This window comes from Miniopterus natalensis, chromosome X, assembly GCF_054644295.1.
Source record: "Miniopterus natalensis isolate mMinNat1 chromosome X, mMinNat1.hap1, whole genome shotgun sequence".
Lineage (NCBI taxonomy): Eukaryota > Metazoa > Chordata > Mammalia > Chiroptera > Miniopteridae > Miniopterus > Miniopterus natalensis.
The window spans coordinates 71,763,175-71,788,504 of record NC_142103.1 but is presented as its reverse complement, the minus strand read 5'-3'; the positions used below and the strand labels follow the sequence as shown (position 1 = coordinate 71,788,504).

Below are 25,330 nucleotides of genomic sequence, written 5' to 3'. Positions count from 1 at the left end.
CATTCTCCAGAGAGCAGCACAAGTAATCTTCTTAAAACATAAATCAGCTCATATTACTTCCTTGCTTAAAAACCTTTCAACAGTTTCCCTAGAATCATATCCAAACTCTAACCATGACCCACTGGGCTCTGGCATGATTTGGCTCCCAAAACTCTCTCCAAACTCCTTTCTCCACAACCACATTAGTCTTTCCGTTTACTTTCTGGAACACTTTAAGTTCTTTCTGGCCTCTAAAGCTTTACAAGTGCTATTCCCACTTGAATGCTTCTGCCCCACACTCCCATTCTTCCCATGACCAGTTCCATTTGAGGAACTGACTTAAGGGGTCAACGGGGGACAAAAGGGGGACAACTGTAATTCTTTCAACAATAAAGATAAATTTTAAAAAAAGATCAAAAATGGCTTCTCATGGCAACCTACCTATAGCTGGTCTAATTGTTATTTTTCTATTACAGTACCCTGCTTCTTTCTCTTCTAGCAAGTATCGATTAATGTAACTGGTTTGGTATTCTACAGTGTTAAGCTCTTAGCATCTAATACATGATAGATACACATATATTTATAGAATCAAGTTCAGGAAAGAAGTATGCCCTGAGGAAAAAAATCTGATTGTTGGTATATAAACAGTACTTGAAGACATGGGTCTGGAGACAATTGCTTACAGAGAAGAGGAGGCCCAGAACTGACTTCTTATTTGATCTAACATTTAAAGGTAAGGCAAAGGAGGAGAACTCAGCAAAGGAGAGGCCAGTGAGGTAGAAGCAAAACTAATTCACAGTATCACGAAAGACAAAAGATGGCAGGACTGATCAATTTTGTCAAATGTCAAAATGAGGTATGTCCAGGAAAATGTCCACTGAAACTGGGAATAGATAACTTGAGAGCAATAGTTCCACTGGGGTGGTGGAAAAGGAAAACAGACTGGAGTGAGTCAGGAAATCAATGGGAAGTGAAGCAATATACATGGCATGTGCAGAAAACTCTTGTGAAAGGTTGGCTGTGAATGCAAGCAGAGAATTATAGGGCCATTGAAAGGTAGTGGGGAAGAGCTAGGAAGAGAAGAGAATGGAAAGAAAATCCCTAAGAAAGTTGAATGTAGGGGACCATTTAGTCCTTCATTATTTCATCTTAACATAATGAACACTTACGTGGGTTTTGAATAGCATGAATACTACCCAGAATTAGGACAATCCTCTCCCTGATCTATTAAAACTTGACTGAGTGTCCCTCCCTATGTGTTTATATTGTATCCTGTACCTATCACTTCCCTATTAATGAGAGAATGCCTGCCACAGGGTGGGGAACAAAGAAAAAAGCCACCTGGGAAGGAAAGAAACTTAATTAGTGGTTGCCTCTAGGTGGCAGGATAACATAGTTTTATTTTTGCTTCATGCTTTTCAAATCCTTCCAAATTTTCTATAATCATGCATCCACTTATGAGAATTTTTCTTTTGTACAATTTTTCTTAAGATAGAAAACAGTAACCCCTGAGCCAAAGGGCATGCACCAAATTAAGAACAATATAATCTAAACAAATGCCTTCGATTGGCTGCTGCCTGCTCTTGGAGCTTCTTTCCTATGCCTTCTGCTATTTAATCCTGGAGTTTAACACTCAATATTTATTGATTTGGTTTATTATTGGTAGGGTAAGTAATGCTACACACAAGTATGAGAGTGTGGATGAATCAGTCTAAAATTCCCAATGAAATCATGGGAAAACATGATGGCAGTTTTTATTAAAAAAAAAAAATGCTTAGAAAACACAACTCCAACATGCCACAAAGCAAAGCACTCGATTTTTGCCTTGCAATGAGTGATTCCCTTTGCCTCTCTGTGGTCTCTAAAAGTAAATTCAGGTGAGAACTGTCTAAACCATTCATCATGTCAGTAAGCAGCAACCTGAATCTTGAAATCCAGCCTGCTATTCACTATTTGATTCCAGCAGCAGACATCACGTTAACTGATTTGTTAAAGGGGACATCACCTGACAGTCAAGCCTTTCCATCCAGTCTAGTGTTTGTTTATATTAATATCCACCCAAAAAATATTATGAGAATCCATTTATTATTATCAACCGCTAACATTTACTGACCATTATGCATTATCTCTAGGTTCTTATAACTTGGAGGTGAAGACTGTTTCCAATTTACTGAAGCCAAGAGTAGTCACATACCCAGTAAGTGACAGAACCTGGATTCTAACCAAAGTTGCTCCACAACTCTATAGTATATAAAATGTCTATATGCACAGTCCACCCTGCCACCCCCCCCCCACAGACACCAATATCCCTATCCTTGACAACATAAAACATAACTCAGAGGATTTTCTGTCCTAGATTTCATTGGACATGGATAATAAGATGTAATAATAAAGCAACTAAGAGTATACAGATGTTGAATTATGTTGTACACTTGAAAATTATGTTAACCAATGTTACCCCTAATAGATTTATTTTTTTTAAAAAATGGCATGCAGAAAAAACAGCAGTCCATAGTAACTGTTCAATGTTTGCTATTAAGGAAAACACACACAATAATAATAAAGCAACTGAAAAATAGCCTTTACTCACTCAAGACAAATTTGGAAATTATGTGCAGAAATACCTTGACAGAGCCTATCTTTCAAAACCTGAAAACACTATACCTCAGCTAAGTGTATATGCTTGCTCTTGGTGCTTTTCTGCACTCCAGTATACTCAAAGAAAATACAGGTAGGGACACCAAAGAAGAATCCAATACTTCAACACTGACTCTGGAGGTAGGAATGGTGTCTGAGAATGCATACCCTACACACCCTTTACCCTGCTGTCGTGGGAAACTGCAGAGCCAAAAGTTATTTTCCTGGTCATTACTCCCAATTATTTAGAGAAACTGGTATCAAAAGAATTTGGTAACAGCCCTAGCCAGTTTCTCAGTGGTTAGAGCATAGGCCTGTGGACTGAAGGCTCCTGGGTTCGATTCCATGCCTTGGTTGCAGGCTTGATCTCCAGCCCTGATTAGGGTGTGTGTGCGGGAGGCAACCAACTGTCGTATTTCTCTCACATCGATGTTTCTCTCTCCCCCTTCCACTCTCTCTGAAAAGCAATGGAAAAAATATCGTCGGGTGAGGATTAAAAAAAAAAAAAAAAGATTCTGGCAACAAATTAGGGCTCACCAAAGTTGTAGATTAGTTTTGCCAGCAGAGAGGAAATGGCAGAATGCCAAGGAGCCCTTCTTAGCAATCCCAACAAAAAATAAAAACAGCAATGTGAGCATCAAAGTTATGCAAATTGAGGAGAGAAAGGCTCCCTGTCTACACATTTTAAATTGATGCTCTGGAATAATCCTAGTCTACCCTTTAAGAACGATCTGTGTCTACCACCCCCTTCCTTAATTGTGACTGGATTTGGTGCAAAAGATCAATTTCAACAATGACTGGTTATTCCCTATCTCATCACATCCAATTTCAAAGCTGCTGCAAGTGCTTTTTCAGAAAGTCTTGTCCATCTGTAACAGAAAATTAAGACATCAGCCTTTAAATACTCTGTATTCAAATGTCAAGAACTTAACCACATAGAAAAGCCTGCCACTATCTAGTAGGTGATCTTCACCCAGAAGGGCCACAGGCAGCATTCGCTGAGTTCAGGATAATACATCCACCAGAAGTCAAGCTACTTAAAAATAATTTACTTTAAAAAATTAAATCTGGAGTTTTCAACCCTGGTTGTGCAAAATCACCCAAGACTTATTTGAAAACTAAAAAGGTCTAGACGTACAAATATCTGACTCAGTAGATATGAGGTAGGAACTTTTTTTTTTTTTTTTTTTTTTTTTTTAAAGCTCTATACGTGATTTAACTGCACAGCCAGACTTGAGAGGTACTTTGTTAGAACTGAATTTGCTTTAAAGTAATGAGGAAGGAAGCAGGGTCTAAATAAAACAAGAATAGACGTGTTGATAACGAAGCTGGGCAACAGTTTCATGGGGTTTTGTTATACTATTTTCTAACTTTTGTGTATGTTTGAAAATCTCCTAAGCTAAAAATATTTTAAATTAAGACTTTATGCTGCTAGAACCCTCCATTCCATCTTCCACATTGCTGCCAGAACAATCTCCCCTCAAACTCAACATCTACCTACATCATCAAGGGAAAACTCCTTACCTAACCCAGCATGCAAGACCTCTCAGACCAAGTACGTCTACCTCTCTTACCAGGGCCATGACATCACATAATATTTCCTTCCATTCCCCACATGCTTTAACTATGTCAAGATTTTTACAGTTCCCCTAACATTTGAGACTTTTGATACCTTGACTCAAATTGCTATTCCTCTCTCTGCTGAAATGGCTGCTGCTCTTGCATGTCCCCTAGAACTCAGCTTACATGTCACCTCCTCTATGAAGCTACTTCAGGTTATCTCCTCTCCATGTAAAATTGACTACTCCCTCCTTTGTGCCCCCACTGTACCCTGCATATACAGCCTCAATCAACATACCTCTGTTTATTTACACGTCTATCTCTCCATTAGAGTTCAGCATGAACGGGACTGCATCTATTTCTTTGCATTCCTGTCACCAGCACGGAGGCTGTCATTTAGTATATTAATAAATGAATAAACAACTATCCAGTAAATGTCTAATGAAGCTAAAAAAAAATCCAAGTCACATTAAACTTGGTGAAATTTTCAACTGAGAAACACCTATTTATACAATTCATTCGATTTGAATCTTTCCACTCAATAAATACTACATAAATAAACACACTATATGCAGGGCACTGCAATGGGTACTCTGAATTAGCTGGATGTACATAAATGTAAAAAAAAATTAGAAAAAAGGAAGATTAGGAGCAATGGTAATATAAAAGCAATGAAACTCTAGTGCACAAAAATGCACAATTACAACTTCCTAGTGGCCAAAGCAAAGCTGAGAAACAATCAATTACAAGATCAACACAGTCCATTAAATAAATCCTTATGTAACACCAAGCATAATCCTTTTTTTTAAAAAAAAAATTGGATGTAGAGATTAAATTTCATAAAGTAGAAAATACCTTTAGCAAAAGTGAAACAATTAGCCCAGCTTTTATCTTTGGCCATAGTGCTTTAGTCTTAAAAATTAGAAAATATAAGAACAAACGACACAATTTGGACATCCTCTTAATGACATGGAGAAATCTTTAGATTTCTTCTTGTCCTATATTGAGGGATTAATACAAAAATCCTAAAATTCTCTGAAAAATCTTTGCATGTGTTGGTTTTTTTTCTGGGAAGTTAACTGATAGCTTTCACTGGCTTCTTTAAAGAGATCCATGACTTGAAAAACATTAGGAACCATCACCCCACAAAAATATCTCCAAGACACTGTCTGCTTAGTGGTACAATGTTTTCACTTTCATTTATGAAACACGGGTACATGGTATTTCCCCTAAAGCAACATGATAGGAAACCAAAGAAAAAGAATTCTAACCCTTTTGCATTCTTCAGCTCCAGTTCTGTCATATCCCTGAGTTTTCAAAGAAATACGCAGCATCTCTAATGATTAAATACCCTCTGTGTAAGGGGGAATTCTGTATTCCTGGATTTAAAAAAATCCTCTAGTCCTGTATCCTGAAAGGTAGAAAAAGGCACAAACCTTCCATAGAAAAGCTAGATTAAGTATATTGCTAAGTAAAAGCTAGGCTTTAATGTCTTAAATATTCCGACAGAAGATTTATCTATATGGGGGAAGAAAGAGAGGCCTCAATAATGTATTTATTTGTTATCATACACACTGATCATTATTTTTGTATTTTAAGACAGAGAGTGATGAAAAACTACTGGAACAAAGTCAAAATGAAGTAGAGGACAACAGCATAATGGAGAGGCCTGGGAGTCAGACAGAACTGGGCTTAAACTCTATTTACTAGCTGTATGATCTTAAACAAGTTACCATACCACTCTGAGTCAGGAAACCTCTGTAAAATAAACAACACAGTTTGTCCACAGGATTGTGCCTGGCAAAGGGTAAACCATATCATTATTTGTTACATTTCTTTTAGCTCCAGATTAATCTAAGGGCAGCAATCTTATGCCTGATCTCCCCTCCTCACCCCCCCCCCCCCAAAAACAAAAAAGAGCCGGTCTTTTCAATCCTTCTACATGTTATCTGCATATGAAGGAGAACATAAAGTACATATTAATCTCCAGACTTGTTAGCCTGAAATACTAACAATTTTTTTGTTTCATGAAACAAAAAATTAAACTAGGATGATGCTCTGGGTCTCATTCTCAAGTTAGTTATAAATAGTCTACTAAATAATGTTTGGTTGGGCCATGCCACTTAACAATCAGAGATTTTAAGTGTATCTGAATTACTTTAAGCCAAATCAAATGAATATGAGAGGAACGGAGACAAATTCTTTTATACGGTTTAAGAGAACAAATTATTTATAGCAATTATCGACATGATAGTAAGCTCCTTTCAGTATGATGAAAATAATTCCAACCTCACAGGTTTGTTACAAGGATCAAATTGTTCACTGATTAAAAAAAAAACAAAACTTTAAAATACAGTGTTTAGAAAAAAGATCATGTCCCAATATACAGACATAACTGGCTCTGTTTGAGTAAATTTAACAGTACCACACACAGCCCAGCACATAATCATTTCGAGTGTTCTTTAAATAAACCAAACAATGCAAACAATTGGCTGCTTTAAAATATTTGTATCTTTTAACATGAAAGGTGTTAGCTGAAAATGAAAGAACAGTATGCAAAGGTAGTCTAGTTCCCTGCCACCAACTGACTTTGTGACCTTAGGACAATCTGGGCCTCAAATATACGTAAAATGGGAATTAATTACTAAGATCCCTTGAAACACTTTCTATAACACTTTGCCTTTGGTTCAAGATAAATGTTAAGTATTAAACACAACCAATCTGAATTATTCTCAAAATTGAAGAGCAAAAAGCAACCAAGCCAGTTTTCTACTTGACATAAATTCCAACTTTTTTTTTTTTATTGTTGACAGTATTACAGGTGTCCCCTATTTCCCCCCCTTTGTCCTCCCTCTACAAACTACACTTTTCCAAATAATTCACTTTTAAGCTTAGTACATTCTGAAAGATCAAATAAGTTTTCCCAAGATGAAAAATAGGAACTTTTGGGTAACCATTTGGATGAAAATAAGCCTGCAACACAGGTATGTGCCCTTGGTTAGAGTGTCGACCCGCACGCTGAAGGGTCAAGGGTTCAATTCCGGGTAAAGGGCACATACTTGGGTTGCAGGTTCCATCTTCAGCCCCAGTTGGGGTACCTGAGGAAGGCAACCACATCCATGTTTTTCTCTCTCCCCCCTCCCTCCCTTCTTTCCACTCTCTCTAAAAATCAATGGAAAAAAGATCCTTGGGTGAGGATTAATGACAACAAAAAGCACATACCTACTTCACACCATGACTCAAACATAAAAACTAAACTATAAAAGTATTAGAATATAGGAAAACATTCTTGTAATCTTGGCAAAGGTCTTCCAAGCAAGATACACAATCTAGAAACCACAAAGGAAAGAAAAAAGGGGGACAGATTTGACTACATAAAAATTCCAAACCATAAGCAGAAAACACTTGCAATAGAATAAAGAAAGGGTTAGTACTTCTAATATACGAAGACCTCTCAAAACTCAGTAAGACTAATAATCTGACTGAAAACCAAGTAAAGGGGCATGAACTTACAATTTGCAGAAGATATCAATATTTGCTCATCCTCACTAGTCTAGTCATTACAAAAATGCTAATCAAACCAAGGATGTGCTATTTGTCACTCATCAGACTGGTCAAAATTAAAAAGATTAATGATGTCTTGTTCTGGCAGATACAGGTGGAGAAAAGGGCACTCACGGACGCTGCTAGTGGGAATGAAAATTCAATACTATATATTGCCTTTCTGGAGGACATTTTGGCAGTACCTATCTAAAATTTAAATGACCCAGAATGAATTCTACTTCTAAGGCCTAACAAAAAGAAATGATTAAATTATAGTAAGTCCATGCTTTGGGATGCAATGCAAACAATAAAAAGAATGGAGTCAAGCTATTTGTTCTAACATCTTAATTTGAAAGTTTTACAAGACGGAAATTTAGTACCATAAAAAAGTGCCAAATTGACCGCATATTGAAAAGTAATAATCATAGTCAAAATGGCAAAGAAACTGAGCTTTCTTTGGGCTCGAACTGATCATTTACTTTTCTACTCCCTTAAATTTTCCCCATTTTGAGGGGGGAACTTTATTAGAAGGGAGTCACTTATACTGTACTTCCATAGACGACACCTGTTGGCACATTTAGAAATAGAGGTAAGTTTAAAGAAAAGATATAGCACAGTAGAAAGTTAACTAAGTAATTTGGGTTCAATGCCCGATGTCACCACTAACCAGCCCTGTTACCTTGGACAAGTCATTTTCCCCAAATCTAGGCCTATAAAATAAGGAGTCTGAAATGGATAATATCAAATATAAGGTCTTATCCCACTCTTCTGTTGGACATGGAGAAAATTATCATTTTGTTTTGCTAGAGGTAGAGATCTGAATTCACCCATGCAGTCTGCCTTTACTTTTTAAAAAGCAAATATATAATGCTCTATGTAAAATGCGTCTTCAAGACAGATAAGGAAATTAAAGCAGAAAATTGGAGCCCCAGATTAGGTCGACAGACTGCAGGTATTCACTCTAGGCTGGAGGAGTCAAAGTAGCCCCTGCAAAAAATATGGCAGCAGATATAGGTATAAGGAGGGGGCCATCTACAGCAATGAAAATGGGTCTGTCTATCCAGGCTTATGCTCTTTACTAATACTAAAGTATCAATCAGGGCTTACCCTGAGGTGCTGTATACTATAAATCAACATGGACTATATTCTAAACACAGCAGAGTGAATAATGCAGGATAGTCTTTCTAAAGAATGGTAAGTATCAAAAGCCTTGTTTTTGCACTTGGGGTCTACAAATTTATTAAGGAAATAAACATGGATGTTACAAAGATTTCTCTATTAGAATGTTCCTCTGTTTCTTTCCTTCATTCAACACTTATTTACAAAACGTCTACTATGTGCTAGAAAGACTTAAAGGTTTGAACACAAGGAATTAGTTAATAAATTATAAATCATGCACACAATAGAATACAATGCAGTCATTAAAAACATTATAGAAGTATACATTATGACAGAGAACAGGAGTCAATATATTAACCCAGAACAGCAAATTTAAAAATACCACTTCTATATTTGTTTGGAGAAACAGCTAAAAAAAAAAAACACAAAAAAACGACAACTTGGAGAAAACTAAGGAAGTCTGAATATGGACTGGATACTATATAATATTAAGAATAAATTCCCCAGGTGTGATAACAGTATTGTGGTTTTATAGGTCCTTATTCTCAAAACATATATGCTGGAGGATTTAAAGATGAGGTATCATTTTACTTCATATGCTTCAGAAAAGTTAAATATATATAAATCAAATATGGCAAATTCTTAACAATTGTTGGATACAGCTGATGATATATACAAATGCTCCTGTGCTCTTCCTTTCAGCATTTTTATGTTCTAAAATTTTCAAAACAAAATGTTGGAAGGTAATGAATTACATTTTAAAAAATTATTTTTAAAGAAAATGTTTATGCGCCCGGCCAGGCGTGGCTCAGCGGTTGAGCATTAACCTAGGATCCAGGAAATGAGGTTCGATTCCCGGTCAGGGCACATGCCTGGGTTGCAGGCTCGATCCCCAGCAGGGGGCGTGCAGGAGGCACCCGATCAATGACTCTATCACTGATGTTTCAACTCTCTCTCTCCTTCTCCCTCTCTCTGAAATCAATAAAGATATATTTTTAAAAATTATTTAAAAACGTTTATGCTGCACAAGCATAAAGAAAAACCTTGGAAGAACATACTGTACACCAACATATCTCTGAATGGTAGAATTTCAGATTTCTGTGCTCATCTGTATTTTTCAACAATAAGCAATGTATACTTCTATAATCATGAAGAATAGTAAAGATAAAATCAAGAAAGTGTTTTCAAACAAGTTAGAATAAAATGAACAAATGACTAAAGTCTCATTCCCAAACTACTTATTAAATAATTTTACAACTCTAAAATAGTATGCAAATTTACTATTACACAAGAGATAACAGATCGTTGTGTAGACAGCACATAGTTTTTGAATTTCTACTTACATGAGTATTTTATACCATTTTCACAGTATAAAAATCCAAGCAATTCATGGTAATTATCACTGAAGGGAACACTGTGTTAAAGTATTCTGAAAAAAGTATTTCCCTTTTGCCTATAGTACCTCCCCAGTAAAAGGCTTTAGGCAAAAATATATGTTAAAAATTATCAATTTGGGGAGGGAGTATGAAAGTTTTTATTATATTATTCTCTACTCTATAATGTATTTTATATTTCTCAGAAATAGAAATGCAAACATTATAGAACAAGCTTAAGTTCCTCTTGACCACTCCTCCCAAATAAATGTATCAGTTTACTCCAGTTTTAAAAATACATATAAATAGCATCATATAATCTATACTATCTTGCAACTTGCCAAAATTATCTCCAAAATAGCAGTATTAATTTATACCACTTGTGAGCATTATTTAAAACCAGACTCTTCCCTATATTTCTGCTAGGACTTGCTATTTCCATTTTTTTTCTTTTTTTTTTTTTGCCAATCTAATGGTTAAAAGAGATCTCATCTTAATTTGCATTTACAATGTTTACTTTGAGTATCTTTTCTTGTTATTAGACATTTTTTAGTTCCTATTCTGGGAAAAGCATGTCCCAAATATTCTAAATGTTACTCTCATCATTAAGATGAGAACACACCACCCTGGCCAGTGTGGCTCAGTTGGCTAAGCGTCATCCCGTGCACTGAAAAGATGCTGGTTCAATTCCTGGCTAGGGCACATGCCCAGGTTGCAGGTTCCATCTTGGGTCAGGGTGCGTACAGGAGGCAACCAATTGATGTTTCTCTTTCACATCGATATTTCTCTCTCTCCCCCCCCTTCCTCTCTCTACAATAAAAACATATTTTTAAAAAAGATGAGAGCACACCAACCAAAATGTTAATGGTGACTGAATATGCTGTAGAGTAGGAATCTTTTCTCAAAATAAAAACACACTTTCTAGTTTTTCCTAAATTAATTCAGCAATAAAAACTGAAAATGACAAAATGGCTGAAAATAATCCTTTTAGATTAAAAAGTATTAGTTTCAGGGTACTCTACTACAGGTGTAGGTAACACCTTTCAGGAGTTTATAAAATCAAGCTAAAAGAAATAAACACATCTAAAGTACAAGTATTGTGAGGAAATGAAACAATGATTGAGGCTATTGATTCATTTGGGATACATTTAACTTTCATTTGTATAGCACTTTTGAGTCCATGATGTACTTTTCATGTATCTTGTTTAAGCCTAACAAAATTACTATGTGTCATTCTCTGACGCCCTCCAGTAAACTGCTATAGTCCATTTTGTTCACTCCTCAAGTTACTGCACAGATCCCTTTGATTGTGATTTACAAGTCTCCCTCCCATAGACCATGCTGCCCTCCATTCTCCAGTTGCTTATCTTTTTATTCCCATTATCTAGCAGTACTATGTCCTCAAATACTTGTTGAGAGAATGAGTTATCATCACCCCCATTTAAAGGATGAGGAAACGGGCTTAATGATGAAGTAATTTTCCCCAAGTAACATAGCTATTAAGTATTTATTTTACATAAATTATAATGGCTTTATCGTTGTAGGGCACTCCATAATTAAACATTTTAAAATACATCATTTCACTTTAATGTTCACAACAGCTGATGAAGTAGGCTTTTTGATTACCATTTTATAGATGAGAATGAAAATTCAGCGATAAATCATAGGCCCACTCAAATCCTAGTTTATCTGAAGTACAGCTGTCTCTTTACATACTTGATAGATTACTAACTGGGTTTAGGAGCCTTTATTTTTATGGGGAAAAACATCTAGGGGGATGGTAGAGGTGAAGGGAGAAAGCAGTTAAAAGCAACAGGACAGAAGCTGGACACAAGGTGTAGGTCCATCTAAACACCATAAAATAATATTGTAGTGTCACATGTAACACTTTGAAATCTAATCTTGGCCCAGAGAGTTTTCTTAATATATTAGTCTGTATTCACAGAAGACAATTGCAGGCTTTCTCACATATCAGCAGCCTCAAAGGGCGGGGAGGGACACAGAGCTAAGAAGAACTTTGAGAAACAATAGGTTACATTATGCATGGACAATGCAGGGGAAGAAATGGTAACACAAAGGAAAAGGCTAAGGAACTTTAAACATGATCTCACTTAGTCCTTAATTGTACTGTGAGTTTCTCAAAGGCAGAGACCAACTCTCATTCATTTTGTTCCCAGCTCATAGTACTTAGAAATACTCAGTAAATATTTGTTTAGTTGAATGAAGAGAGGTAAGATGTGAGAGAAAAAGATAGAATATTAATTTAAAAATATTTTCCAATTTATTAAGCATTTACTATGTACCCAGTGCTGTACTTTTTAGATAACATATATCAGAAGTAATAATTACCTCTTTTCTAACCTGCTATATATGGTGCCAATCAAGTATGTTAATAGTGGTGATACTGATGACTATTAGGAAGATTCATTATGGGTTACTAAGGTTACAGCAGAACCTTGAACAGAACAAACTTGAACAATAGGGGGCTGTGTAGACGGAAGGAGATCAGGGCAACCAATGTATTGCATATCACCACAGAACTGGATAAGACACTTCACAGGGTATGAATGTGACTCCCAAGGCTTGTCAAAGTGAAAAACTACTCTGGTGGAACATTTAGTTATCATTGGCCAGAGTCTTAGCCCCCAAATGACCAAAGAACAAACCCCATTCCTTCCCACTACTGATGACCCCAACACAGACTTGAAGGGTCCAGGCACGCTTTGCTAATTGGCCATCACTTCACCACCATGGCTGACCATCTCTGAGCTGTTGGAGGCGTTAAGCAAAATTGTATGTTTAAGAAATTACCATCTACTGACTACCTACAGTGTACTAGCACCTTACATTTTCTCATTTAATCCCCATAACCCCACAACTATGGTATTTTCCACACAGAGGCAACTGATACGTTAGGTTACTTGCCCAAAGTGACAGAACAAGTAAATGGCCAGAAGAAATTTTAAATCGAGCATTTTTCCTGCCCTTCTTATATAAGTTATATCACTGACTATAACCTTATAAAATTATTACAGCTAATATATGAAAAAAAAAAAATGATGGAGTTAGAATATCACCATTTTGACACTTTCAATGAATTAACAGATCTAAGCTTTGGACAACAATGGCTGTTAATATAAAAAAAAATCCAAGACATCATTACAACCTGATGAATATTGTGAATGAAAACAGCACTGCCAAAATTCTTGCCAAATGGAATGAACTTGAAGTTATTAAGTCTCTGGATCCAGCTGTTAATCTGGAGAAAATACAGAGGACAGAGGAACATGTTGAACTGTACCAAGTATGCAACCAGAAAAATTCAGTCTGTGGGAAACTACAGGTCAATGGCCTGAGTTCAACAGATATAGTATAGGGAAAAGAAAAGCAAAAAACAGAAGCTATAGATATTTAAAAGACAAATCAAGTTTTTCAAAAACGGACAAATTATACTATCCAGGGACACACACCTGGATAATAAAACCGTAACAAAATGCAAAGAAGTGATTACTATAAAATCAGAACAGCAGATAGTTTCCGAGGGAGGATGTTGTGATTGGGATGGGCACATGGAAGGACTTCTAGGGTGACAGGCAGAGTTTTAATTCTTGATCTGGGTAGCCGTTACAAAAGTGTTTGCCTTAAAATAATTCATTAAACTATAAATTTGTTTTTGGGTGGTTTTCTTTAATGTATCTTTATTGATTTCAGAGAGAGGGAGGGAGAGGGAGAGAAACAGAAACATCAATGATGAGAGAGTCGTCATTAATCAGCTGCCTCCTGTACACCCCCAACTGGGGATAGAGCCCGCAACCCGGGCATGTGCCCTGACTGGGAATCAAACTGCAATCTCCTGGATCTTAGGTTGATGCTCAACCGCTGAGCCACACCTGGCCAGGCTTGGGTGGTTTTCTGTATCTGTATTCTATTTTTTTTGCAATAAAAAACATTTTAATCACATGAAAGCTGCTTACATATGGCATGATTCCACTTGTATGAAATGCCCAGAACAGACAAATCTATAGAGACATAGAGTAGATTAGTGATTGCCAAGTACTGGAGTAGTTGGAAAAGAGAAGGGAAGTGACTACTAACGGGTACTCAGTTTCCCTGAGGGGTGATGAAAATGTTCTAAAATTGAAATGTAATGGTTATACAACTGTGAACATACTAAAAACCAACGGGTTACTTTAAATGGGTAAATTACATGGTACATGAATTATACCTCAATAGAGCTGTTGAAAGAGTCTAAGACACCCCAGTTAAGCCAAGACACACTTTTAAAATACAGACGGGTAGAACCCGAGAATGTGAATTTCTGACAAATTCCCAGGTGATACTGCTGATACTGATATGGGGCCATATTTTGAAAGCCACTTCAACAAAATATTTCAAAACTGCTTCTAGAGAAGGCAGTACTAAACAGTACTGAAGAGTGAAGTAGTTTTACTCAGGGACTAAGAAGGTAGTCCAGGAAAAAAACCACACTGTGCCTCACATTGTTCTATTCCAGTGGTTCCCCTGATCAACAACTGCATCTCCTAGGGAATTGTTGGAAATGCAAATTCTCAGCACCCAACCTCCCAACTTACAGAATCAGAAATCTGGGGGTAGAGCCCAGCAATGTGTTTTAGCAAGCCCTCTTAAGTGATTCTGATGTTCCATAAAGTTTCAGAACCACTGTTCTAAGCATTTTATATGCATTAACTCAGCTAAACTTCTCCAAAACCCTATGAGGTAGGTAATTTTACAGATTAAGAACTGTGCACAGAGGTTAAATAATTTGCACAAGATGACACAGCTGGTAAGAAATGAAATTAGAACTTGAACTCAGGGAGTCTGGCTCCAGTGTTCTTAGTTGCTATGCTGAAAGGTACTACCATCTATAAAAACTCAATTAACAAAATGTAATAATAAAGAATTAGTAGTGGAAGTAAGAAACAAAAAAGCAAAGACCAGGAGAAATATGCCTCATTATAAAGACAATAATCGCAGCAAATAATGAAATCATTAAAGCAATCTTCCAAAAGTGTTCCAAAACATAAAGAGCCACCAAATACAATACGCCGAAGTACTTCCAGAGCAATTATCTCTGGTATCTCGTTATAAGGACTTAAAGCCTGGGTTATGCTAAAGATGGTACATAAGTTCATGGCAGCATGTTCACACTTTATCAATCTTTAAAATCTAAATGATTATACTAAAAAATCATTCCAGAAAAAATTTGCATCACCCTACTCCTAGTCCTTTTTAGTTACTACTTAAAGATTATTGAAAAGAAAAATCGCTTTCTTTCTCAATATCTAAGACTACACTATCAGAATCTCAAGGTTGAAAAAGAATTTCCATATTCATCTAGTCCAACCAAGAATCAAGACTGTATCTATCTACAATATCAATCTCCACTTAATGATACATTCATAAGAAGCTAAAATAAATTCCAACTTTCTGTAAAATCACATTCTGGGAACAATTCATGTCACCACTGTAATTTTTAAAGCCAAATGGTTAAAAACTTTTTAAGGGGACTAACAGTTGAAAATGCTCAGGTTAAAAGCCCAAACAAAACCCATAGTTGTTTTACTCATAGAGAGCCACTCCTTCACCATCTGAAAGTATTGCTATAATCAGAAGACCAAGCTGATCAACAAGTACATCAAGTTTTAGCAACTCAACCCCTATGACACATCAAATGAGAGGGCTTCCAAAGAATCTCTGGAGTTGAATTATCCCTGACATTAACATATAAACATCTGGTAACCAGTCATTGAGAAAATGAGCCAGAGAACAATACAGCAAAACACCCAGAACCCAAGTGTTTATGACTATCAACCTTATAGATGGTGAGACCACTGTAAAGCAGCCTAATATGGTTACAACTACACATTAGATTTTAACAACTTAATCTAACTGCAGGAGAGGTAATATGGACTGTAAAAAGCATATATTTCCAGAGCAACCAAGTTTGGTATTTCAATAATACTTTGAAACCATGGTTTAAAACACACAACAAAAGAAGAAAAAAAGCCAACAGCATTTCCATTGTAAACTTTTAACTGTTAAGAACTCTGGAAACAATTCAAATAATAAAATGTCTATGTGCAAAGCTCTGTCCCCAAAATCTACAGTTATCCTAGTTTTACAAACTCAAAATTAGAAGGTTTAAGTGAGCTTATTCAAACTTTCTAACTACAGAAAATAGGACAGGGGTAAATATCTAATCAGCATATCTAATGTGCCTGAAATTTTTTTGTTAAATGAATGGACTTCACTGCATTTCCCAAGAAATCACTTCTTTAATACTTAGTCTATTTTTCAATTAGCAATCTGATTTCTCCATTAACAAATAAAGAACTGAAAAGTCTGAAGTCATGATCCATAGCATTGGATTCACAATCATATTTCATCTAATACCTCAAAAACTTTCATGATCTCTACACCCTCTCTACCCCTTCAATTTGGAATCACTCTCATTTTACAGGTAGGCACAAATGGCCTTGCTCTGCCCCCATCTGTGCTTAAGTCAAAGGCTGGCTGGAGTCTGTGTCCAACTTTCATTCTCAGGTTTTGATGGTAGAAAAGACAGACAGTAGATCCCAGGATGGCCAATGCTACACAAGGAAAGAAATGAATAGTTTAAAGGATTTTATGCTGGGGGGGGGGGGGGGCGGGGACACATCATTTCCGGAAGAAATAAAATGAAAAATAACAGGAAAACTACAGTTGCGTAAAATTACTGAAAATCAGAATGTATGTGGAAGCTCTCAAAAGTTGTTTAGTACTGCCAGTTCAAAAAGTATATTCCAGCCAGAGGAACTCATCACTAAGTCTTAGTAGCTTAGAAGTTATGGGTCAGAGTAGCTGAGATACCAACATCAAAAGAATAAAAAGCAGCATTATGACATAGTATAAAAATAACTAAACCACCTAAGGAAATTGAAACCATGATGAAAAACCCCAAAGGCACAATCAGGTCATTATCTAGGAAACATTAGCTTCTTCCACAAGGAGGCCTACTTTTCATGTGGAGCAGTAAGCAGCGCCAAGACATGGAACTGAAGTCAGGTATCAATTAAATCAGACTCTGCCACAGAAAAAAGAATCCATGACTAGTTATTTTGGGATAGTGCCTAGGCCAGCAGTATCAACCCCAACTGGGATACAGGAGATTACTGTCATTGTTCCATTATAATGGGGTCCTCCAGGGTCTTTAACTTAGCAAGAATGGGTTAGATACCACTACTGGTATATAATCACCAAATGTGGGAAAAACTATAGGACAAGTTTTTCAACAAATAAATCAGAAGAAAAAAACAAAAGGGAGGGAACCTGTGGATTAAAATAGATTTAAGAGCTATATCAATCCTTTGTGATAAACGGACTTTCTTTGGATCCTAATTCAAACTATCAAATTGGAACACTAGCTTCATATTTGGTATTTTTAAAAAAGCATTAATTTTTCTGAGTTGTGATATGGTTTTAGGTTATGCCTATAGAGCCCTTATCTTTTAGAGATACAAATATCTGCAAATAAAAATATGACAGCAGGGGTTTATTTCAAAATAGTTGGGGGGGGCACTGGGTAGAAATATAGACGAAATAGAATGGCTACAAGTAGGTAACTGTTAAAAGCTGGTAATAGGTACACAGGAGGATCATTATACCATCCAATTTTTTATGTTTGAAAATTTCCATAGCTCTTTAAAACAGAGCTGGTTAGACAAATCTTGCAATTTTATTTTTTGAGTGATACTTAAGGTGAATTAAAAAATCATGTACAGACAGAATTCAAACAGTTTAATTCAGTAATAAGCTCCACTTAAACGCAAGAACCAACTAGTGCCACTTAAGATCAATGTTAGAAACCAGAGTAACTCAATTCAGAATGGAAAATGTACACACCTCCAACATTTCCATTCCAGGAAGTAAAATACAAATACTACCCACAAAGATTTTAAAAAACTAACCTAAAATCACAGCCAATCATACTCATCCTGGTGGGAAATACCAACACTGCTCCAACAGCTTTCTGAACCTTCCTGACCAAGTCGGTCTGCTGGTTCCTCTGGAGTGCTAACACACTCAGGTCAGACTACTGAAGTACCTACAAAAAAATGTGGGGGTATACAAACATTTATTAGGGTGCAGGGGAGTTAACCATTATTATATCAATGTTCAAACATAATCACAGTTATTATTTCTTAAGCAATTGCCCTCACATATCAATTTGCATTTTTCAGGACCTGCTTTGAACAGTAACAAGAATTCAGAACCAACAGCTAAAACAATTCTTCTAATCTGACAACACTCCCTGAAAACTCAACTCAGTTCTCAAACCAAATGAAATTATAGGGGTAGTGATTATTCTATAAACAATTTTTATCCTCATGATAAACTGGTAACAAGGCAGTGTTAAATTTATTATTTTTGGTAAAAGAAAAATTGCACACACAAAAAATTTTCACCTTTATACATGCTTTTTGGCCACACTGGGAGACAAACAATAAACACCCTAGAAACTCAGGTTGAACTTTGCCACTGAACCTTAGACAAAGTTTTTAACTGGTATTTCCACTCCTTTCTCTCCTCTCAGAGATCTACCTAGAATATATTAAACCTTTTAGTCTACACCTAGATTGTCATTCCCAGATTTATTCTAGTTCTAAATGACAAGAGTCAAATTAAGGTTCAGTTAATTTCTAATCATTGCTGACCCATTGTAAAGAGCACCTAGGCAAAATCTCAAAACAGAAAGTGATCCTCTGACCTCCAATGAAAAAGGAGGAAAATTCTATTACCTCCAAAGGACTTTAAATAGACCCTAAGGCTCAAAACTAGTGTCCACATATAGTTAATTACTGGATGGTTACTCACGGTAAATTTTTAATCCTAGGTAAGCTTTTCACAATCATATTCCTATTTCAAACCTCATCATCCACCAAGGTAACTAGAAAAAAGCACTCATTTTAATATGGGTCTAATCAAAATATAACAGTAAGTAAACTACCTCCATATTGTTAAGTCAGAATGTTGGAAAATGTAAAATGTCAAAAGAATAACAGAAGGTAATGTAATGTATTAAAGAATTGACAGTAATTCCCTTTGGAAAAGAAAACTGGTATCCCAAACAACCCTTCTAAACTCTCACAGCCAGGAATTATCCTGCCCAGGTAAGACCAAATACCAGATCCCTACAATGATCTGAGGTACCAAACAAAGGAAGTAGGGGAAAAGTACTATGAACATTTGAAAACGAGCTAGCAAAAGTTCCCTTTATTACTATGAAATGCATGGCACCAAATCTCATCTAGGATAAATAACAGGACAGACTGCCTTTGAAGGAGTAGGTGGGAAGAGGCAAGGGATGAGGCACCCCTTCTAAAAGACAGAACATGGGGGGGGGCACGGAGGGGTGTTTTCGAGAGGAACATTATGGCTGGTGGTTATTCCAGGATAGTGATTTTGCACTAAAATTCCTTGACTACAAGGTTAACACAGGTGGGAATCACATCCAAACATCAGGAACCATTCGAGATAAGAGTTTGGTGTTGGTATGGGGAAGGCCTGGGGGTGGGGTGGATGCAGGGTGGAGGGGATCCCAATAGGGGGAAAAGGGGACATCTGTAACACTTTTAACAATAAAGATAAATTTTTAAAAGAGTTTGGCCTATGAAAAAGAAAAAATACAGAACTGATAGGATTGGCCTAGAAATATATGAAAAAATTAAAGGAACAAAATCTCTTATTCCTAGATCATAAAACTACCACATCACAGATGTATCTGACAAGGTATTCTTACACCAAGAAAAAGTAGCCACAATTTACTGTGTCTACCACAAGCCAGGCACTTTACAAAATGTCTAATTCTAACAACTACAAGTGCTACTATCCCCATTATACAGATGAAGAAACTGAGAATACGAAAAGTAGTTTGACCATGGTCACAAAGTTCAACATGAACCCAAAGCATAGAGTATTTTCACCATACTAGGCTGCCTTCCTTTGACTGGGGAATGTTGGTGTCTCCTCAACCTAAGCAATATTGGGGGTAAAACGATACTGAACATGTACTCTAGAAAGGAAACAATAGGCCTATAGTAATGATGGAATGGTGGGGGTAGAAAAAAAAGTAGAACAGGGCAAAGACTGAGAGGCAGGAGATAATCTATCAAAGCTATTTCATTTTCTAGCAAATGGGGGTGGGGAAATGTAGTCGATCCGGACAGGAAAGTATCTTCTCTCTAGGGAATTCAGCTCCTGCAGAAAAAGAGTATGGGGGGGGCAGGGAATAGAAGGATTAAGAAAGGACTAGCATGTAAGAGGTGGTCAGAAGCAAACACAGATTTTCACAGACCAACAGGTCACAAGACCTCAGAGAAAGGCAGGGAAAAGGGGCGGTTCCCGAGCTTTCATGGAGGATGGAGGTGTTTCGCGGGGTGTAGAACAAAAATGTGGTTTACAGGAGGATTACCCTCTACAGTATTTTAGCTGTTTTGGGGGCGTGGGGTTGTTATGAAGGGAAGACTAGCAGGCCCTAGAATGAAGAGGTCACGAAGATTGCAGCCATCCAATCATCAACCCATTCACTGTTCCACCTGAGAAGTTGAACAGCATGCAGAGTTGGAGGAATTGGTGCCCTGTACTTAGATTGGAGTCATAAAGTGCAAAGACCTGAGGAAATGAAAGACTGCTATGGCTCCATCCATAAAGGTGGAGTAAATGAAGGGAAAGGGAAAGGTTCTATTCAACAGTCAAGAGGACCAATGGAAGAGAGGAAACCGGACAGGATAGGGGACTTGGGCAAAGCTCTTACTTAGGACTGGGCAAGAGATGACATGGAAAAGCGGTACCTTCTCCTCTTAAATACAGCCTTAAATATCCACGTAGATAAGGAAGAGTGAATGGGACCACAGAATTAGGGGAGAAGTGGGAGGAGTACGTCAGAAGTACCAAAGCTTGACCCCTTAATCAAAGACCATGGGAGTTCGGGAAGTAGAGTCTACTTCAAGAAAAACTTAGGTGATTGATTTGGGCGGCCGCAGGGGCGGAGAACGGAGGCGGGCCCGCAAAAAGGTAGGGGGGTAGGGAACCAGTCGTCGTAGGTTAGTCCTCGTCTCCTGACCGCCCAATCTAACCCCCAACCCCACACCCCACGAACTCCAGGACTCTCGCCCCCACCCTTCCCAATCCGCCCACTGCGGCGGCGACAACGGAGGCGTTGACTGACTAGTGGGGCAAAGGCGGGCCCACACGCGGCTGAGGCCCGGGAAATGGTGTCGCCTCAACCGACTCGAGACGGGATGGTCTTTGCCTCAGGTTCGGTTTCTCGGCAACTCGGCGTTCCGCCAATCGTCACCTCCATACCGTCGGGTACCTGAGAGGCGTCACAAATGCGGACAGCCAACACCTCAGTTTCTGGTCCTGGCCGGACAGACATCAGCTTCCGCCGCCATCTTAACAGCAAGCGGACCGACCCTAGTCACTGCCCCCCCACCTCCAAGCTACCTCCGCCACCGCCAAAGGATCCCACGAGGACGTAACGCCACTCCCGCGAGAACTCATGGGCTAAGAACAGCACGAGCCGAAGACGCTGCCGTCGCCTCCAAGGCTGCTGCAGTCCGTGGCTGAACCGCGGCTGCCTCAGCGCGATCCCGCGAGAACCTCTACCGGACGGGAAAAGCCAGAGCCCAGCCCTTCCCAGACCCCCTCCTCCCACCAAAGCCGAAGTCGCTACGGCTCCGCTCTCAACCTACGCGAAGCGAAAAGCAAATGACGCACAACCTCACGAAGCGTCGAGGGGCGGAGTCAATCTGCCGCCACTGGCTCCCGCATGCGCCGTGACAACTACCGCGATATTACGTTTTAGTCTCTACGAGACCTTTGAAATCACCGCAGGATGCCGCCCGCGCCTCGTCTTTAGGAGACGGGTTCTCGCGAGACCGAGTGCACGCTCCTAAAAAGGAGAGAGGCGGGGCTTCATGAAAATGACTGGGAGTTTTTCGGGGGAAGGGAGGAACCTCCCGTCTTGCAGGGATCTCGCCTACCACGAGGTTTCCGACCCACTGCGGTGCTGGCTGCCAAACCTCGCGATGACACAGCTCAGCGCCAAATCTCGGCCATGTCCAGAAAACTGCCTCCGCCCCCGATCTAAGGTGTCTAGAGCCTAGTGCTAGAGGAAAATTTAAAAAGTCAACCTGTTTATTCTCACGCTTCCGGGCAGAGCTGTACCAATTAGACAAACTCCATTCTAGAAGAGGAGCAATGGGTCTCCCATTGTTACCTGCCACCAGGAATCACATATTATCCTGGACTAACACATAAAAGACGTTCAATCTCACAATAAGCAGCAAATGCAAATGAAAACAATGACATAACGTTTTTGCCCATTAGATCGCGGGAAAAAATTTTAAGACCTTTAATATCCACACTCCTTCCCTCGCCGCACTGCAGGCTAACCTGAATCCATCTTAATCTAACTAAAGGGTCACATCGCTAGTTCTAGCTACAAAGTCACTAATTTTAACTCCTGAGGCTTTACCTTGGTATAACCAACAGACCCAATAAAGTGGTTTTCTCCAAACAAAGGAGTCTGCCCTCAAAGGAAAATTGAAGCTTCCTGGGGGGGGGGGGGGGCCGGGCGGGATGTGCGTGCTTGTAGCTTTTAATATGGCAGTTTTTCCACGTCTAGGCAACAATGTTTCTCCAATAAATCTGGGAATACAATCTGGCTCTAATTGTGGGCTTTTCTATTCTAATACATTGTTCTGTCCATTGTAATTTAAATATAATTCCTTTAGAGTACATTTTAATATCTGGTAGTATAAATACCCCCATTTTTACCTATCTTTTAAGATATTTTCTCGGTTATTCTTAGCCATCGTTTTTTCCAGATGAACTTTAGAATCATATTAAGTTCCAAAAACTTGGTATATTTATTGAAATTGCATCAATTGTATAAAGCAACATGGGGAAAATGGACATCGCTACAAAATTGAGTCTTCTTTTCTAGAAGCATGTATCCCTTCTCCGTGTATGCAAACGTTCTTTTATCATATTCCTCAATAAAGTTTTGTAGTTTACTTCTAAGTAATTTTACTTGTTTTCTTTCTATTGCGAATGGGGCTTTTACTAGTATTAAATTTTCAAAATGCTTATTGTTTATAGATAGGAAGACTACTGATATTTGCCTATTTACTTTTCTGGCAAATAAAGAATATGTTCAACTTCAGTAGTAATCAGGGAAATGCAAATGAAAACAATGACAAACCATTTTCTGCCCTTTAAATTGATCAAAATTACAAAGATTGATAATAATTTGTGTTGGCACAATTGTGGAAAAATGGGCACTCTCGCACAACATTGGAGAGTGTAAATTAACATAGCCTTTTGGGATGGCAATTTGGACAAATCTATCAAAATTCAAAATGCATATACACTTTGACCCGGCGATTACTCTTCTAAGAATTTCTCCTACAGAAATACTCACACATGTGGATGAAACATATACAAATCCATTCATTATAGCATTGCTTGTAATAGCCCCCTCCCCCAAAAAGGGAAACAAGCTAATGTACATCAATCCGGAAATGGTTAAATAAACTGTAGTACAATCATACAATGCAGCTGTTTATACATGAGACAAATTGAAATTCCCTGATATAGGAAGATCTACAAGACATATTAAGTTTTTAACAAGCAATTTGCCGAAACGAATATGTATTTGCGTGTTGTAGTACCATTTAGATCTCAAAACATACATATACAATGCCTAGTAGTTACCCGCGAAGCCTGCCCGCCCGCCCCTCACCTTCCCCCTCCCCTGAGGCCGCCTTCCTCCAACCCGTGAGAGAAACGCCGAAGGCCCGGCCTGTACTCCCTCTAGGGCCACTTGGCCACGGCTAATGCCGGTACCTCGCATCCCCACTGTCGGCTGCTGTCTCGCCGCGCTGCCGGCCACTGTCCCGCTGCCCCCGAAGATGCGGCTGGCTCTCCGCTGGCGCTGGCCGAGGCCTGGGGGAGGGGAAAGAAGGCGGGGTGGTGGGAGTACAGGGACAGGCCGTCCGGCCCCTTCACCAGCCTCTCACGCAGGCTCCCCAAGGCCGCCACCTCTGAGCTTCCGCACAGAGTCCCGTGGGAACAACCCCGGCGAGGAGCCGACGGGGCTACGGGAGCCAAGCCCTCCCCCTCACCCGGGGGAAAGACGCTCACCTCGTCGGCAAGAGCTCCGCGGGGCCCGCAGGAGCGTGCCGGGTCCGGGGCCCTGCTTCAGCCCCGCTCCCCTCGCTCGCCCTCCGCTGAAAGCCTCCCCCTCCGGCTCTGCTAACAGTGGATCCGAGGCTCCACCCCCGTCTCGAGAAGCCCCGCCCCCGCCCCTGGGGAGGGCGCTCCCTCTGTTGTAAACCCTGGTCTCTTACCCGGGGCTGCGCCCGAGCTGCTCCCGGCCCAGCAAACTCAACCGTAAAGGATGGTAGGGTCTCTAAGGAGTAGGGATTTGATTCCAGGCAAGATGGAAGCCGCTGAAGGGTAACAGGATTTGATTTACGTTTAAAAATTAACAATCTTTCCAGCTGCCTTGTGAAGAATGGGGGGCAAGAGGGCAAGCGGGGACACAGCGTGGTTGAGGGCGGGAGACAACTTGGGCGCAGACCACACTGAGTTCACAAGGGCAAAGCCTTGGAGCACTTACTTCTAAGCACAAAGTAAGCCCTCAATAAACATTCTTTTTCTCCTTGGCATTATTTGGGGTGGCAGTGCGGTTGACAAAGACCTTATAGAGCATCTGTATTTGCGAATGCATAGGAAGAAAATGCACCTCCTAGGAGATACCCCTAACTATTCACTGTGTTTCACCTGGGATGCACAATAAGCTTGCAGGGTGAGAGGAGAGAGGAGCTTTGTCTCGCAACTCCAGATATTTCCGTAAGGTTTCAGTTGTTAACAAAAAGCGTGTATTAACTCAGTATTTTAAAGTATAAAGACAAAAGCACTATCCAAAATACTCTGGAGTCATAGAGGAAATAAAACTGTAATTTTACTCTCCAGTTCTAATTCAGAGCAATGGCTCATGCCCCGAATTGAGAATCTGACAAATGGACCCACTGCCGGTCAAACATATATTT

The 25,330-nt window shown here is 39.0% G+C and overlaps 1 protein-coding gene across 15 annotated transcripts in view; it reads right to left on the bottom strand.

Moving 5' to 3' along the window:
• Positions 1-24,208, bottom strand: part of HUWE1 (HECT, UBA and WWE domain containing E3 ubiquitin protein ligase 1) — a 141,912-nt gene extending 117,704 nt beyond the window's left edge. For 8 of the 15 annotated variants that reach the window (XM_087829383.1, XM_087829391.1, XM_087829389.1 and 5 more), the window contains exons 1-2: positions 21,717-21,851; positions 18,179-18,315 (exon numbers count right to left, since the gene is read on the bottom strand). The gene's annotated coding sequence lies outside the window, so the exon portion shown is untranslated. Of the gene's footprint in view, positions 1-18,178; positions 18,316-21,716; positions 21,852-24,122 lie in introns of those variants that run through there. The other 7 variants (XM_087829395.1, XM_087829392.1, XM_087829386.1 and 4 more) reach the window with 2 other exon arrangements.
• Positions 24,209-25,330: the final 1,122 nt, after the last annotated feature.